Here is an 18,300-nt window from a genome sequence, read left to right on the forward strand (position 1 = left end):
TGAATTAAAACAAAGGACGACAGCAGTGGTTTCAGTGAATGTGGACAGCTGTCTGGAATGATAGAGCAGGACTAAAGCAACAAAATTAACATATAATTTTATACTCGCTGCTCATGGGAGGCAACATCATATTGATTATTGTCGTGTAAGTATCTCCTCTGCTGAATGATATTGCCTTTCCTGCCGCAGCATTTATGTATTTATTTATTTGTTTATTTATTTGTTTGTTTAGTTATTTATTTATTTATTCATTTATTCATTTATTTATTGTCTCAGCTTAAACAGCCTGTACTTTGCAAAGTTGCTGGTCAGAAAATAGCAATTTTGACAGCAACGTCTGCAATATCCCCTTACCCTCTTAGTTAAAAATGACCGCACTAACAGTAATACTTCATTACCAGCTTCCTGCTGGTGCTCTCTTCCAGACTGTAATTTCTGTTGTATCGAGTTTCAGCTGGTTTGCACATTTCTGTACTTATATACATAGTCTTCAGAGTCTCTCTCTGACTGCACCTGTCTTGGCACAGGATCATATAGGAATCAGCTGCCATTACTTTCATAGTTTGTATCTGGCACCCAGCTATTATACTAATTTTTTTCACCTCATACTTTTTTGCATCTTGGGTTGAAAGTATTTTACATGGGACTGTTTTATTAGTATTTATCTTAAAATTATTACCAATGTACTTTGCATTCCAAGTCCCTGAGTGCCTACTATACTCCCTTGCCACCTCCAATTCTGCATCCATCACCTGTATCATCTATTTCATAGCCACAATTTTCTCCCCCACTTATTGATCTTAATTAATGTTCTTAAAGGTATCTTCGTTCCCTGCTTTTGTATTCTTTCTCACTAGGAATTTAAAATACATAAACCACTGCCCTTCTGTTCCATTTCTTTTTATGTTCCTCATCATTTCAACAATTTGCTTGCTAGAAAATTATAGTTTACTAACTGGTTTGATGTTTACCTATGCAGCCTACCAATGCATTGACCTCCATTTCTTCTTACTTTCTATAATATTCTAATTGGAATCTAAAAAAAATTCATAAAGGAAACTAAAAAATAATCACATCAAGGCACATTCCCTGGAAGACTTCCTCAATGATACTAATTAGAAATACAAACAGGGCATAGAAAGAATGGAAAAAAAGATATACATTGCATCTAAATTGCAATACTACAAATAAATACATTAAACAACTTGAATTCAAAATAACAAAGCTAAAGCACTACATTTCAGAAATCTTCAAACATCACATCTAGCAAATCCATCAGTATTCTAAAATGCAATAAAACTCTCTTCTATACGATTTCAGTCCTCCCTCCTGATATATTAAGTACCTGAACAGGAAAGGGAAAGACCGACCCTTGAATGGGGATTTGCCAACAATACCAGAGTGGGGTATTGCATTGAATGACTTAGTCAGGTCTAGGTAAGTATTATACACTTTCCCCTCCTCCATTGTCTTGGTGACCCTCTTAAAGAAGTCTACCAGGTTAAGTAGGTATGACCTTCCTTTGATAAAACTAATTGGGATTGGTCCAGTGTTTATAGGTTCCCAATGTCTTTGTTGATTGTTTCCATGATAATTCATTCCAGGCTTTGCATATTAGACTAGTCAGAGTAATTTATTTCTTTATCATTTGTTAACTGGGAAAGTCTGACTTGGAACAAAGCCAATTTTCAGCAGAGGCCCAGGGAGAAATGCTCCAGTCACAGGTCATTGTAATGTGGGAGGAAACCGGAGCACCCTGAGCAAATCCACACAAATGCAGGGAGGACATGCAGATTCCATACAGAAGGCAGCCCAGCTGAGAATCGTGCCGAAGAACCTCTTGCTGTGAGGCGACAATGCTACCGCTGCACCACTGAGCTGTACTGAGTTGTAATGGGTCTGTAGTTTTCATGGTCAGTTGACGGTCCACCCTTGTGAAGAGGGATAGCCATTGCCATCCTCCATTCACATGGTACATAGCCTGTTTTGAGGCTGTAGTTGAAAAGTGACTCAAGTGATCCTGATAGGGCAAGTTTCAAGCTATTTAGGAGACAACTTGAGATTCTGTGCCCACTGAGGCTGTGTTTTTGGCCTTAGTTAGTGCCACCATGACCTGCTCCCTGCTAATAGTTGGGGGAGTATGCCAGTAGGGATTTCATTGCGGGTGGTAGGGGGGAGTCAGGGGGTGAAATTATAGCTGAATTTGTCAGCCAGCATATTCACTATGTTACTCAAGTCGGTGAAGGTGGTACCATGTACTACTAGTGCAACACAATGCTGTGTGTTGCCTTGACAGTTTTGGACATAACTGTAGAAGGCCTTGTGGTTGCCTTTACCATGAGAACCTATGCTGACCCTGTAATTGGCCTTGTTGAATTTATTTAGTCCTTTTAGTTGCCTGTTTCATTTAATTAGCACACTGTTTTCATCATGAGAGTTTTCTGATTTTGGGCAGGACTTTTTTCCTTTTTTTATATACCCTGTTAAGGTTAGGATTTCACCAGTGTCGTTTGTTTAGGGGGTTTGTTATGTGCTTACTTCTGATAGGTACAGCAGCCTCTATGCAGCTATTTATATGGCATACAGAGCTTCTGTGACCACTTCTTCATAGGTTGCTGTGAACTCAGGACTTGGATAGGCATTGCATTTTGACAAACTATCACTTAAAAGGATGCAGTTTGCTAAAGAGTAGTTCTTAACTGTTACGGGCTTTTCTGGGTTTTCTAAGGTGATTTTTATTTCAAAGGAGACAACTTTGTGCTCTGACTTCACCAGAAAGGGCATAATGCAAGGTATGGTGCAGTGCTCTCACACATTGGTGGGTACTAGTTCCTGTATAAAACAAACAGATACGCGACTTGAAAGGATCACCAGCTTTAATGTAAAGAAGGAAACAAACTGACTAAGCGGTTTCACCCACAATTGGGCTTCCTCAGAGTCAGTGTAATACAAACCAATTAACACTTATATAACAATTAAGAGCAGTTAATCACATCATTAATGCATTACTACAAAAAATATTAACCCTCAAGCATCCTAACTCACTAGACCCTAGTAAGTGTTACATAAAAAATGCTTATAAAATCTAACATAGTCAAAACTCCACTAAAACTTGTGACATTGTAAACTACATATAAATACAAAATTGTATAATAAATAATATCTATGAACCATTGTAAAAAACAGTGTTACTTTTAAAAAGATACTGACCAAATTTATTTAAATAAATAAATATATATTATATAAACTGGGATTTGTACTTCAAAACACTAGCTGTGAAGATATTGTCACTGATGCCAGGTGCATTAGTTGCATCCACGCGTAACTGCCATAAACATTCTCTTACTTCCAATAAGGTTTTAATGTCCCCTCCAAAATTTTTCTTAGGCAACCTGTCAATGACAAAAAATAAAAACTTTTTAAAATTAATACAGTTCTTACTGTGATTAAATAGGGCATTTGTGGATTTCGTATTTTTTTATATCCCTATTATGTTCCAGTATACGGAGTCTTAATTTCCTCTTGGTCATCCCCACATAAAATGCCGTACATGATAAGCATGTGGCCACATACACCACCATACTTATTGACATACTTATTTTGTGGAGGGGCTCTAAGTATGACCTGAAATAATTTATTGGTTATTTGAACGAAACAACTGCTTTTCTTAAGTTTACAAGTCACACTGATAGGGATAAAATAGAGTTCTTGGGCATTCTGTTGTAAAAAGAAAATGGTCAAATTCATTCAAATATCTATCGCAAAAAAACATACAGCAACTCATTTTTGCACTACGAGAGTTGCCATCCCCACTTCCAAAAGAAAAATGTGGTGAAGGGGCAGATGATTCAAGTGTCCAGACTGATAGGCCAAGAAGCTTGTTTTACGGTTGAATTAACAAAGCTGATTGACATTTTTAAGAACAGAGGATACCCTATGGATTTTGATTTGTTGACTAAGTTCAGTAAAGAAATTGAGAACAGAAGTTGTAGTGACTGTAGGCAGATTCTTTTGGATGACAGGAGAAGTGATACCATTTTAAATGTTAATGATAATAACATCCCCCCAGTCAGAATAATTCCACTCGAATGGTTATGGAGTTTAATCCCACAGGAATAAAAGTTAAGAACATTATTCACACAATATGGGATAGTGTTTTTACTCAAGATTTAAAAGATATACTTGCTTCCAGTCCAAGGTTTATTAACAGCAGAGGCTCAAATTTAAAAGACTTGTTGGAAAGAGACTCTGCTGGCACTGTTCAGAACACTTCATGGATGGGAAAATGCGGTACATGTAGTGTATGCAAATTTATTAATGACGGACCCTATGTGGAAATTCATAGTTATAAAAGAACATTAAAATGTCCAGGGTACTGTGATTGCAACACAAGCATAGTGGTGTATGTGGCCACATGCTTATCATGTACAACATTTTATGTGAGGATGACCACGAGGAAATTAAGACTCCGTATACTGGAACATAATAGGGATATAAAAAATAGGAAATCCACGAATGCCCTATTTAATCATAGTAAGAACTGTATTAATTTTAAAAAGTTTTATTTTTTGTCATTGACAGGTTGCCTATGAAAATTTTGGAGGGGACATTAAAATATTATTGGAAGTAAGATAATATTTATGGCAATTACGCCTGGATGCAACTAATACACCTGGCATCAATGACAATATCTCCATAGCTAGTGTTTTGAAGTACAAATCCCAGTTTATATAGTATATAGTTTATTTATTTAAATAAATTTGGTCAATAACTTTTTTAAAGTAACACGGTTTTTACAATGGTTCATAGATATTCTTTATTATACAAAATTGGATTTATATGAAGTTTACAATGTCACAAGTTTTAGTGGAGTTTTGACTATGTTGGATTTTATAAGCATTTTTTTTATGTAGCACTTTCTAGGGTCTAGTGAGTTAGGATGCTTGAGGGTTAAATATTTTTTGTAGTAATGCATTAATGATGTGATTAACTGCTCTTAATTGTTATATAAGTGTTAATTGGTTTGTATTACACTGACTCTGAGGAAGCCCAATTGTGGGTGAAAGCACTTAGTCAGTTTGTTTCCTTCTTTACATTAAAGCTGGTGTTCCTTTCAAGTCGCGGATCTGTTTGTTTTATTAGTTTCAGTATTTATTTTAAGTTACTAGTTCCAGTATGTTTGATCATCTGGTTTGAGTGTGCACTATCTGGTCATCGATGTTTGTGTTAATAAAGTTCAGGAAACATGCCTGCAAGTTGGAGGCAGTATATATGTTCCAGCCCATAGAGGGGTATCTGAAGTCTCCTATGAACAAGATATTTGGATGGATGGTGAATGTTTGTGTTTGGTCTAGGTACAAGTTATGTGGTTCTTGGGAGATAGATGGTGACCTGTAGCTTCCTAGGATATGGTAAGGGATTTTATATATGGTGATCTGCATGCGGATGAAAACTAGGGCATCATCCTTTTTATCCAAACCAGAGGTATACTTGTTGCGCATGGGTTCATAAGTTCATAGCATGTTACTAGGCTGTTGACCCGATGGTCTTTACAAGCCTAGTTGTTAAATCCCAATATAGTACTAGATGAGAGATATCATCTATACTCATGTTTTTTTTCTACTAAGGACTACCCATGTCCAGTAGAGAAGCCAGGGCAATCCCCGGCAGAAGTTTATGGTTTCCAATCCAGTCTTCCAGGTTGCATTTAAACAGGGTCATGGAGGTGCTCTGCTTGATATGGACTGGAAGCTTATTCCAGAGGAGTGGTAACCTTTGGAAGATGTATCTGTCTCTCCAGCAAGTCCTGTTTATGTCACAGGCTAGATTGAGGTCCCTGGAATGGGTGACTCTAGTCCCATTTGCCTTACGTATGTCTAGCATTTCCATTAGATTTGCGTCAGAGATAGCCTGTACACCAGACATAGGTTGCCTCTAAGTAGTCTATATGCTACCAAGTATAGTGACAGCAACTTCAGTCTGTCCATATAAGACATGCTGGAGACCCTGCATTTTCTTAGTTAGAAATCAATGAGGTCTCTCAAGTTGCTGTAGGTGTCTGGTATGGTACATACCAAAAGGGAGCATTATATTCAATAATAGGCCTGATGAGGGGTGAGTACAGGGGAGTTATAACCTCTTTTGCTCTTGAGGCGATGCCTTTCCCAATCAGATGAATAAAGTAGAATGCCTTCCTCACCACAGTAGATACGTGGTGGTCAAAGTTGAGGTCACAGTCAACTTGTGCTCCCAGGTCTCTTACTACTGAATTGGTACTTAGGGTATTATTATTTATTTTATAATCAGCAGGGACATTGTTTTTACCAAAGGGAATGATCATACATTTTTTAGCATTTAGTTTAAGACCATGGCTTTGGGACCAGTCATTGGTCTGTGTAAGCCCCTTTTGGAGTATGCTGACATTGCTAGGGGATTCAATGATAGCACCTAATTTGCAGTTATCTGCAAACTTGGTTAGCCACAGCCCCTCCATTTTGGCCTGGACTTCTGAGAAGTATATGCCAAACAAGAGGAGGCTCAACACTGACCCTTGTGGGACCCCACTGGTAACAGGTCTGCTGGTAGAGGTAAAGTCTCCCACTTTGACTGAGTGTTATCAATCTCTGAGCCAGTTTGCAACCCACCTGACAACATAGGGGGTTGATATTCAACTGGGTTAATTTGTCAATGATGCCTGAATGTGGGATAGTGTTGAAGGCCTTGGCCAAGTCAAGATAGGCTATGTGCATGGCTTTGTCCTCATCTATGGCTTTGATCACATTCTCAAAGAAGTTCAGGGAGGTCACTTATATCCTTATTTGTGAGCTCCATGATGATTAATTCCATTGCCTTATAGAAGAGGCTGGTTAAACATATGGGTCTATAGTTACCTGGGTCTGTTGCCATTATGGAGGGGATAACAGCTGCTGTTTTCCATTCAGTGGGTACAAAGCCAGTACTCAAGCTGTGGTTGAATAGAGTGCCTAATGGCATAGCTAGCTCTTGTTTTAGAACATTAAGAACACAGCCCAGAATGCCATGTGGTCCCATGGAGACTGTGTTCTTAGCTGTGGAGAAATCATTGATGACTTGCTCTTTGAAGATGCAGGTAGGCGGAGATGATGAAAACATGGTTTGTGGTGTACTTGGGGGGATAAGATTTGAAATTTTTGCTAAACCTGTCTGCTATCAGGTTTGCAAATTTTCACAGGTCAGCGTGTGTGATGAAATCCACAATTAGTTCAGCACACATCTGAGACCCACCTTTTCAGTTGCAGATGTAACCGAAGAAAGCCTTATGGTTATACCTGTCTGTGGTTGTTAAACTTTTCTCATAGTTGCTCTTTAAAGATTTTACAAGTTGTCTTATTTGCTTGTTTAGGCTGAGGAGGGTGTTCTTCCAGTTCTAGGATCTCATTTTTGCATTTTTAGACAGCAGCTTCTTTCTCTTATTGTATAATTTATTAATGCTATACATCCACTAGTATGGTTTGCTTTTTCTTAAGGATCTTGCTTTAATCCTATCTGGCAGGGCTGTGTCTATATATTTATGTAGATGTTTATGCAGGGCATCAGTGTATACCTTAGTATAGCCATCAATGACATCTGTACAAACTGAAGCGTGGAAGTTGACTATACCTTCCCTGGGGAGGGTATAGTTAGCTTTGGTGAAGTTTTTTGACCTGACTTCTCCTTTGGGGAGTTCTGGTCCTATTGATACTTCAAAAATGACTGATATATGGTTGGATTTAACCATTGCAGGTCCTACACTTGAGGCATTGCATCAGTCACTCATACTGGTGAGGACATCCACATGCAAATCACCATATATAAAATCCCTTACCATATCCTAGGAAGCTACAAGTCACCATCTATGTCCCAAGAACCTCATAACTTGTACCTAGACCAAACACAGACATTCACCATCCATCCAAGTATGTTGTTGATAGGAGACTTCAGATACCCCTCTATAGGCTGGAACACATATACTGCGTCCAACTTGCAGGCATGTTTCCTGAACTTTATTAACACAAACACCAATGACCAGATAGAATATTGGAGCCCCTTGTGGGGTGGTGCACTATTTGTTCCAGGGCATTTAAGTTAACAAATTCCTGGAACTTTTGTGCAAGTGAGTTTAAGCTGGTATAAGTTTCCCAATTAAAGTATGGATAGTTGAAGTCACCCATGACTAGGGTGTTAGGCTGTCCCAAGTAGGTCTAAATAAGCTATGTAGATATCTTGGTTCATGAAAGGGGACCTGTAACTGACGATGACCTAAAGGGGGGGGGTCTTACCCATGGTAAGGAGTAGCTCCATAGGGTTTTCTTGTCTCACCAGTATAGAAGTGTAATTCTCTTTAATGAAGATAGATACTCCACTGGGTCTATGACACTGGATCGAAAACTGATTTAATCGAACAGCTTTTATTCCGAAAGTGCCATTGATAGAAATTGGTTTTCTGAGATCACAGTACAGTGAAGATTGGAAAATTTGCCCTTTCCTCACTGTAGTGCAATCTCGGAGTTGGTATATATATTTAGCGGGGGGAGGTCCGCCAACCATCGGTACATGAGTGAATAAAGGTGATGCCCCCTAGACACTCCCACCCAGATGATTGGCCCTGATCAAGGATCCTCCCACGTTTTTGTACATATAATGCAGCTCACTCCCAGCAGTTCAATCATTCTGACCAGCGCTTGGAGAAGCTACCACCTGAAGAATTGCAATTAAATAAAAGGACTTTAGGAAGATAAATCAAAGACTCCCGCATGTTCCTTTCTACAGCACTGTTCATTAGGTTGGTTAGCTGCCTCGCCCATCCACAGGCGAGCCACAAATCTCTTCCTCTGTACCTTGACAGCCAAAAAGCCCTTATCAGAGCTGCTTAAGGGATGGATCATCACTCAAAACAGCCCCTATCAGGGCTCTGGGTCAAAAGACACCTCAGGCTCCAACCACGTGGCCAAAGTGGTTAGAAAAGCATTTTATATAGCCCACCTAATCATGAAGGGATTCACATCTAGATCAGGGGAGGTCATCGTGCCTCTTTACTCATCCCTCATCAGGCCCATAATTGAGTACAATGCCCCTTTTGGGATGTACCTTACCAGACACCTGCAGCAACTGGAAAGACCCCTAAAGTACCTCACCAAGAGGATCAAAGGGCTCAAACAGATGCCATATGCTGCCCGGTTAAAGAAACTCCAGCTCTACTCAGTGGCATACCGCCTGTTCAGAGGCGATCTGTGCCTGACGTATAAAGCCATGTCCAACCCGGAATTAATGGACATGCTGCACCTCAGAAAATCCAAATCCCATCGTGCTACGCGAGAGACTTGAACCTCAGCACTGAAATAAATAGGACATGCTGGAGGGACAGATTCATAACCCAGAGGCTCCCTTCACTCTGGAATAAAATCCCAGTCCAGGTTAGGCAGAGTCCCTCATTGACTCTCTTCAAGAGGAATCTTGATGAGTGGATGGGAGATCATAGGTTTACCCCGGGTATCACTTCTGTGTCACTGTTAGACAGAGGCACAGTATACTAACCTCGAAAAAGGGCATAGCAAAATAAATTTAAAATGGGTGGCGAAAGCCAAACACATTCTGGCTAGGCTTATAAATGCCCTAGGGCAGATAGCCTAGTATGAACCTATGAACCTATGAACCTATGAACATCCCAGACAAACATTGGAAACCTGCCTTGCCAGAAGGAGTTTTCTGTGGGCACTGGACTAAGGTCTTACACACCCTGACTGAGACACCCACCAGCCCTCAGCAGGGTACTTTCCACCTGGCATACAAGAACAGCTTATCAGGCTAGTACCACTGGGCAGGAAAAAACAGCCCTTATCAGGGCTATTACCACTGGGATTAGGGGCTCACACTAGTGCCACCTATAACCCATTCAAGAACACACAAAGTAGCTCTTCCAAGGGCTCTTTGGACAAGAAATACATTCTCCCCTTGGGGTGCTCTACCGAAGATAAACAACAGCCCTTTTGAGAGCTAATACCCAGAGGACACAACAACTGAGGAACACCACTAAAAGTCCTTTTAAGGGCTTCCAAAAAAGACCACAACCCACCGCAGCGGTCCCCCTCAGTCCCCCTCAAGCTGGGACCCACCCACCACAAGATCTATCCAGAACAGGAATACTTTGATTTCACAACAGCCCTTCTAAGGGTTCATCTGTTCAAGACTAAGTCCTCCCTCAACTAAAGAGATCATCCACGGACCACCAACTGGAGATCAGGGCAGTTTACAGATTTTGTCTATGAAGGCCTTCTAAGGATTCTCCATTCACTGACCCCCATCTGGATGGGATTTATATTCTCAAAAATCAGGAAAAACCCTCCAGATTCTCTCTAGAGCATTGTTTCTTCCTTTTTGGCTTTTACTTACCCTAAGCAGGTAAGCTACACTCCAGATAAGTAGTAGATAACCCACACCTCTCTGCATTTAATGATCATATGTAACCAGTCAGCATCCAGAGTTGGATCACATCTCCAACATTTTATATTATGTTTTTTGTAGATTATGGCCATTTTATGTGAGGTTAGAAAGCTCCTATGTAAAATCTCCATGTGTAAATTCTCCAGTATGGAGAAGATGTTCACTTTCCTACTGATTCCAAACAAAGGTTTTTATTTTTTCTTGTAAATTCTTCTTTGTTAGTTTTAGTTCAATGACCACAGAAAGCTTAGTCTAAAGAGTCAAAGTCACTTCTAATGATTTTATATGCTTTTGATATGAAGGAGGTGTACATACTAGAACCATCACCAAGAAAAGAAATAGGTTCCAATATTTGTAATATAATTTTATTCTGAATTAATTCTTTACAGTTTTGAATATCCAGGCAATTACATTTATGCAAGCTGTATCTGGCTATTAAGTAATATGCAGAGTAAATTTTATTTCCAGATATAAACTGATGTCAATACAACAATTTATTATTCTTTAACTGTAGCATTTCATTTCCATCAAAGGAAATTAAACATTCACTAGTAAAAACTATGGGGAATATTGTTATTAATAAGCTTTTAATTATCTGATTCGAGTATATAAGTCTTTTGAAACTTAATAACTGACTTATGAGAGGAAAGAATGTGAGTTTCTGTTTATCATTCAACATATAAGCTTTTAAAGCCCACATAAAGACATTTCTTTCTATTTTAAACAGAGGTTCAAATACTGATTTATTATTTTCTAGTAACATATTATCATGAATTGATTTCCAGCTGGATGAATATGATAAATTAAGCCACAGGACTATAGTATTTATAACAAATGAATTCAAGTAAAGATCGATGTCAGGAAAACCAATACCTCCCTCTTCCCAGTGCCAGTGTTTTTATTTTTATTTTTTTTGGATGCCATAGGGATTTGAGTAAGATATCTTTTTTTGTTGTTGTTCCTTTTGGAGGGATACATTAATGACTGACTGATGAAAAGAATTTTAGGTAATATGATCATTTTAATTAAGGAATAGTCTGTCTTCAAAAGTAAAAAAATACTCTCTTCCCATTTCCTACTAACTTCATTACAGTACTGATTAGGTGGTGATAATTAAATGATATTGATTGAAAGTGGATTCTATGATAACTCCTAATTAATTAAAATGTGTATTGTCCCAATTAAAATTCTTATATAAGATTAGCATTGCTGATACTTGTTTATCAGAAGTGTTTTGGTTTTATTATGATTGAATTTTAAACCTGGCACTTTCTCAAATAAATTCATAGCATTAACTAAGTGTTCCAATGATGTCTCAGTATTACCACACATTACTAATAAATCATCAGCAAATAACTGAATGTTGGGAGAGAGTTTGTCACGTAAGTTATACTCTTTTATGCTGTTGTTATTTCTTATATAATTAACAGATGGTTCTATGGATAGAGCAAAAAATAAAGGAAGAAAGGGCCAAAATTGTTTTGTACCTTTTAATACCTTAAATGAACTAGAAATAAAGGGAACAATCTTTACAAAAGAAATAGAATTTTCTTAGAGCTTTTTGATTAATGCTATGAATTCTGGGGAAAATTATAAAAAATATAAAAATGCAGTACTTTGGATAAATAGGACTAATTTGTAGACTCACATGCTTTATCCATATCAAGACATATTAAAAAATCTTCTTTTTATTAACAATGTCTGTTAAGGAAAAAAGCCTTATAACATTATCATGCACTTTCCTATCAATAGTAAATCCTACTTGATCTTCATGTATTAGCTCAGAGATTATGGTATGCAGTCTTTTTGCCAGAATAGACATAAATATTTTGTAGTTTATATTCAAGAGAGATACTGATCTACAAGATGAACATAATGTGAAATTTGTCAGGTTTTAAGATGGGAGAAATTAGGGAATATTTCCACGAAGGTGGTATATTGGATGTAGTTTTAACTTCACGGAAAATGGAAAAAAGAATTGTTATTGTAGTATCAGGAAAATGTTTATATAAGTCAGGGATTATTCCATCTAGTCCTGCCACTTTGTTGGTCTTTAGATTTTTAACCTGGGGCCTGATTCACGAAGGCTTGCACAGAGTCTAAGAGTAGAGTAAGACTCCATGCAGCCAACATGTCTGCCGAGTGATCCAGGAACTGCCGGCCGGGGTGTGCAAGAGAGCTTCTAAAACGACTCTTACACAGACAGGGTTAAGTTATGCAAATTACCTCATTTGCTGCTGAAAGCTATGAAAATGAGGTAAATTTGTGATCCAGGAAACCCTAACCTGTCCGAATAAGAGTAGTGTTATTTGCAGAAATGTACTCCATTGTCAACTGAGTACCGTTCTGCAAATAGCAAAACAGAGCCGTGACAGCTCAAAATAAAGGATGCATCCAGTTGAGGAAGCATGCCAATGGCCAAATATATGGCCACTGGCAATTCTTCCCATTGCAAAATAAAAAAAATATTTTTTTTTTTACCTCGATCTCCGAAGTTTAAGCGTAGCGCAGTGCCACGCAAAAGTGCTGCACTCTAAAAACCATGAAAAAAAATAAAAGCCACAAATAGGGATTTTATTCAAAATATTCAACTGCCATGCAAGTGAATGGCAGGCTGAAGACAACATGGCTACTGAGTAGAGGTTGCTAAGGGGGGAAGCTCAGTCTAAGAGATGTAACCAAGCATTAGTAGGCAATCCTATGCAAATGATGGTAAGGATAGTGAATCCCAATTTTACATGGCATATGAGCAAAGTCCGTGGAGTGTAAGAGTAGGATAAGGGGAGTATCAGAGTAGAAGATAGGTGACATCATGAGGGGGGTATGTATGAAAGAATGTAAGCTCATTGGAGCAGAGTGGCATGTGTTTGCTGTCAGTTACTCATCACTGGAAAAGGCATGTCAACAGGTATCCTAGCTAAAGCCAAGAAATTGAAGGTGTATGCCGTGGATAACACTAAAGTTTCTTGTAGAAGTGCCTGCAACGTGTTTGCGTGTGGGTGCACGCCTGTAAATCTGAGTAAGACTGTGCGTGCACGTGCGCCTGTGTGCACGTGCTTAAGCCGGAGTAAGCATGTGTAAGGTTGTTGAAATCTGTTATCATGTTTGCACCTGTGTGCGCGCGTTCAAGCAGGAGTCAGCAAGTGTTAGGCCGTGTGAGCATGTGTGCGCACGTGTGAGCTGGTGTGTGCGTGTTTGTGCTTGTTTGTGCGGCACTGCCCCCTGTGGAAACAGAAAGGGGAAAGGAAGCACAACAAATAGTAGGAAGTTAACCAAGGAGAACTAGCAGAGCTAGCAGGTGAAAACAATCAGAATCAGGCAATTACACAGGCAGTACACTAGCCCAGCCCAGCCCAGCACTTAAACCTCTGCAAACAACTTTCCACTATGTTTTCCTCAGAGACACTGCAACACTGCAGTAAACTAAGAGAAGTGAAAACTTAAAAAGCTTTACTGAGACAAAGAAATGTTAGGGGCTGCCATTGCTGTTATAAGGCGACATATGCAACATGCTGAGGGTGGTGACAATGCGAATGCTGCTGAGCAACCCACAGTGAGGAGATGGAGAAGAGTGTACAGGCCTAGGGTAACAACCAGGGGCTACATGAGCTGGAGATAGTGGAGTGCTATAGAATGAACAGAGACCTCATGCAGCAAATTGTTGAGCTGTGCAGGCCACGCCTCACACACAGAACCAACAGAGGAGAACCCATCCCAGTGGAAACCAGGTATGTTTTGGCCTAAGAATACTAGCAACAGGTACCTTCCAGAGACCAACTGGTGATATGATGGGGATTTCACAGGCATCAGCATCCAGGGTACTGCACCAGTTGCTGAATGCCATGTCAGCACATGTTGGTGATCATGTCTTTTCCAGCAAATGGCGGAATACCCTGAGGTAGTGGGTGCAATAGACTGCACGTACATACGCATCAAAGCACCAGCTGGTGAGCAGGGTAGGGCCTACTTTAACCACAAGGGCTTCCCCTCCATCAACTGCCAGGTCATGTGTGATGCCCAGGGCATAATACTGAATGTGTGTGCTGGCTGCCCTGGAAGCTGCCATGATTCCCATATCTGGCATCTGACACAGCTGTACCAGACATTTGTCAATGGGGACATCCCTTATGGGCACCTAGTGGGGGATGCTGGATATGCACTGGAGCCGTGGCTGATGACACCCATCAGAAATGCACACACACCTGAGCAGGAATGCCATAATGAGGCACACGCACAAACACGAAATGTAATCGAGCATGTGTTTGGGCTGCTCAAGTCATGGTTCCGGTGCCTGGACACATCTGGTGGAGCCTTGCAGTACTCACCGACTACATGTACCCAAATTGTCATGGTATGTGCTATGCTACATAATATGATACTGCGAAAACAGCTGCAGCAGGAGCAGCATAGGGCCGGGCCAAACAGCCCCTCACCTTTGCCAAGGCCATCACAGGCAGAGCGTGACTCAGAGGAGGAACAACCTGAGCCTGTCCCGGTAGGCAGAAGGAGGCGTGCCCAGTATGCTTTGGCCTTGGCAAAGAGGCAATGCATAGCACATACACTGGCTCAGTAGGAACCCTGGAAATGATACCTCTCTCTGACTCACACATATAGTAAAAGGGATGCCTAACTTGACACTACCTGTTTTCAAACATGTATAGAGAGTGTACTATGTGCATCCGACATAGGCAGCCCTGCAGCACCACCTGAGGCATGAGTGCCATGTTTTAAGCAATATAAAGCAGTGCTAAACAGCTTTTACCACTATTTAGTATATGTAAACAAAATTGCACAGACTAACTATCACTACTTTGGGCAATGTTGAGCAATACTGGGCAATGTTCAGCAATGTTGGTTAACGTTGAGCAATGTTGGGCAAGTTCAGTCAAAGTTGAGCATAGTTGAGCAAAAGCAGGTAAACATGCTCATATTTGCTTTACTGGTCCTTAAACAGTCTGGTCTGCCCAGTATGAAAATATAAAGCAGTGACAGTCCTCGCACCCAAGATACTGTGCACTATAGTCACATTACTGAACCACTAAACCATGACAGTATTTCACTGGTCAGCCTGTATGAAGAAATGTTGATAAGTCTATGCAAAGTGTCTCATGGAAACCCTGCAGGCACAGCATAATCCCTGTAGAGTTATGACACAAAGGTGCGCCTTGCAGTAAAAATACAACTTGATTTTCAACACACATATAGTATAAATGTTAATATTGGGCATGTTCACACACGTCAACAAATGTAGTGGACTTCAGACAGCAACATACTGAAAGGTCACACTGGGCATGCTCACACACTTAAATAAATGAGGCAAATGTCAGGCAACAACATACTGAAAGGCTAAACTGGGCATGCTCATACACTTAGGCCATGTCTGAGTACAGCAATGGGCCACACATATCTGGCAGGTGCATGTGTTAACCCAGGAACCTCTCACTATTCACCAATCCTGCCTTGTGCACACAGTTATATGACAACAGACACATATATAATATATTGGAACCCTGTCATAATCAAATATGTACTACAGATACTTAGGTTGTTCATAGAAAGTGGAAAAGCAAAGAAGATAAAAAACCTGCAATCAGTATCATCAATAAACAATGTGCACTCCAAACATTATCCAATCCAGGTAATGGAAAGATTATCTGTGAAGGAGTCCATACAGAACCATGACACTTCCTTCAGCTATGTCATAAATAGCAATGTATACTCATATATGTCCTGAGTCAGTGCCAACTGTAAATGACTGACAATGCCAACATCCTGTCAGACAGGCCCATACATACCCACCTCCCACTGACAAAAGGCCCTATCATCATACCAGGAGATATCACATGTAGAATGGGTAAACAGCTCCTTCCAGTGCTGAAAACATGGCATCAATTGGATTACATTGTTTCCCTATATGTGTCATAAGTGAACTGCAGAACAAACAGACCCTGCACCTGAACAGTCTGTTGAGCCTTACCCTCTCTACAGGATATGAAACTGTTGAATGGGTTACAGCAACATATGGCACACTCCACAAGTGTTGGTGCACAACAGAACATGGGAACTATAGTCTTATAAGCCTATGATGTCTGATCTGCAAGGCCATGGAGTCCATCATGATTGAAGTCATAAACAGAGCTATTGGAAGCCTACAAACACACAACCCTACCAACTTTGGTTTGGTCATGGGCAGATCATGGTTCCCAAACCTGCTAGACTGTTTGCAAGGCAGCCACCCAAGACATACATCAATGAAATGAGCTACACACGTCCCACATAGACTTTGAATAGCCCTTTTCCAACATCCCAGACACATGTCGTATCCACAGAATCAACAACCTGTGCATAAATATGTATTGTCATCTGATGGATTGGCAACTGGGCCACAGATAGATCACACAAGGTAAGAATTGTGGAGTCCTGTTCAAGCTGGTAACACCTGCTGTCCCCCATGGCTCAGTCCTGGGATTGCATAAAACAAAGTGCACACACATTACCATGTCTAGTCTGATGATGTCAGCATCCTACAAATATAGCAGTGGAAATGAAAGCTCCCAGTAAAGCATATAGCACTTCGTGTTAATGCATATCTCTCTAGTATCATAACATAGTTAGGTAGGGGTTTGAATTCTCCAATTGCTGTGTGGGTGTATGTTTCTGTGTGATTTCCTTTGAGAGGAGTGCCCTTTTTGGAGACTAGGAAAACACCTTAAAAGTGGTATATTCCTCTTTGGCAAGTCTGATGATGTCAGCATCCTACAAATATAGCAGTAGAAATAAAAACTCCCAATAAAGCATATAGCGCATCGTGTTAATACATATCTCTCTAGTATCATAACATTGTTAGGTAGGAGTTTGAATCCTGCAATTGCTGTGTATGTTTCTGTGTCATTTCCTTTGAGAGGAGTGCCCTTTTTGGAGACTAGGAAAACACCTTAAAAGTGGTATATTCCTCTTTGGCAAGTCTGATGATGTCAGCATCCTACAAATATAGCAGTGGAAATGAAAGCTCCCAGTAAAGCATGTAGCGCATCGTGTTAATGCGTATCTCTCTAGTGTCATAACATAGGTAGGTGTTTGAACCCAGCAATTGCTGTGTGTGTGTGTGTGTGTGTGTGTGTGTGTGTGTGTGTGTGTGTGTGTGTGTGTGTGTGTGTGTGTGTGAGACACTGTTGGTCAATGTGTTGTGGGTTTTGCTTTTACTACTGTATGACATATCAGTATAACAACAGTATGTGCATTGCACACTTCAGGTATCTGTGTGGCAAATACAGATATGTACATGTGACCTCAATTAGTTCATAGGTGTGAAGCCTGCTTTCTAGGTGTGAAGCCTGCTTTCTACATGAAAACATCTGTTACCTTTGACAGATTGTGCTGCTGCTTCTCAGACCTTAGGTCACATTTGTATGTTTGTGACAAGGCCAGCCACTGTAGTGATCTGTGGCCTAGGTCATCTGTGTCACACACACCCATGACAGTTTCTATAGAATAGTGTGAGTGAGGGTTAATGCCTGGGGTATATTTCAGACATGTTCAAACAAAACAAAGTCCGTCAATAATGGACATTCATTATAGGTGTACAACAACTTTGTGGATATGCATACAGACCCCTTATTGCTTATGTGATACACCGAGGGACTTCAGAATACCTTTGGAAATGTGAATACCAAAGGACAGATGACATAACACTTGGCTGTATGTACACATCAGTACCCGTTCTACATGTTGGGGGCTACTACCTATGTGGTACTGTCGGGATACTATGTTTAGTAAATGTGGATGACTATGCTGTTGTTGGCTTATAGCTTTACAGCATGGGTTGGACAACAGGTATCTGTC

The sequence above is a fragment of the Protopterus annectens genome, chromosome 2.part1 (genome assembly GCF_019279795.1).
Source record: "Protopterus annectens isolate FY-2018-M chromosome 2.part1, PAN1.0, whole genome shotgun sequence".
In the NCBI taxonomy this organism is placed as follows: Eukaryota; Metazoa; Chordata; order Ceratodontiformes; family Protopteridae; genus Protopterus; species Protopterus annectens.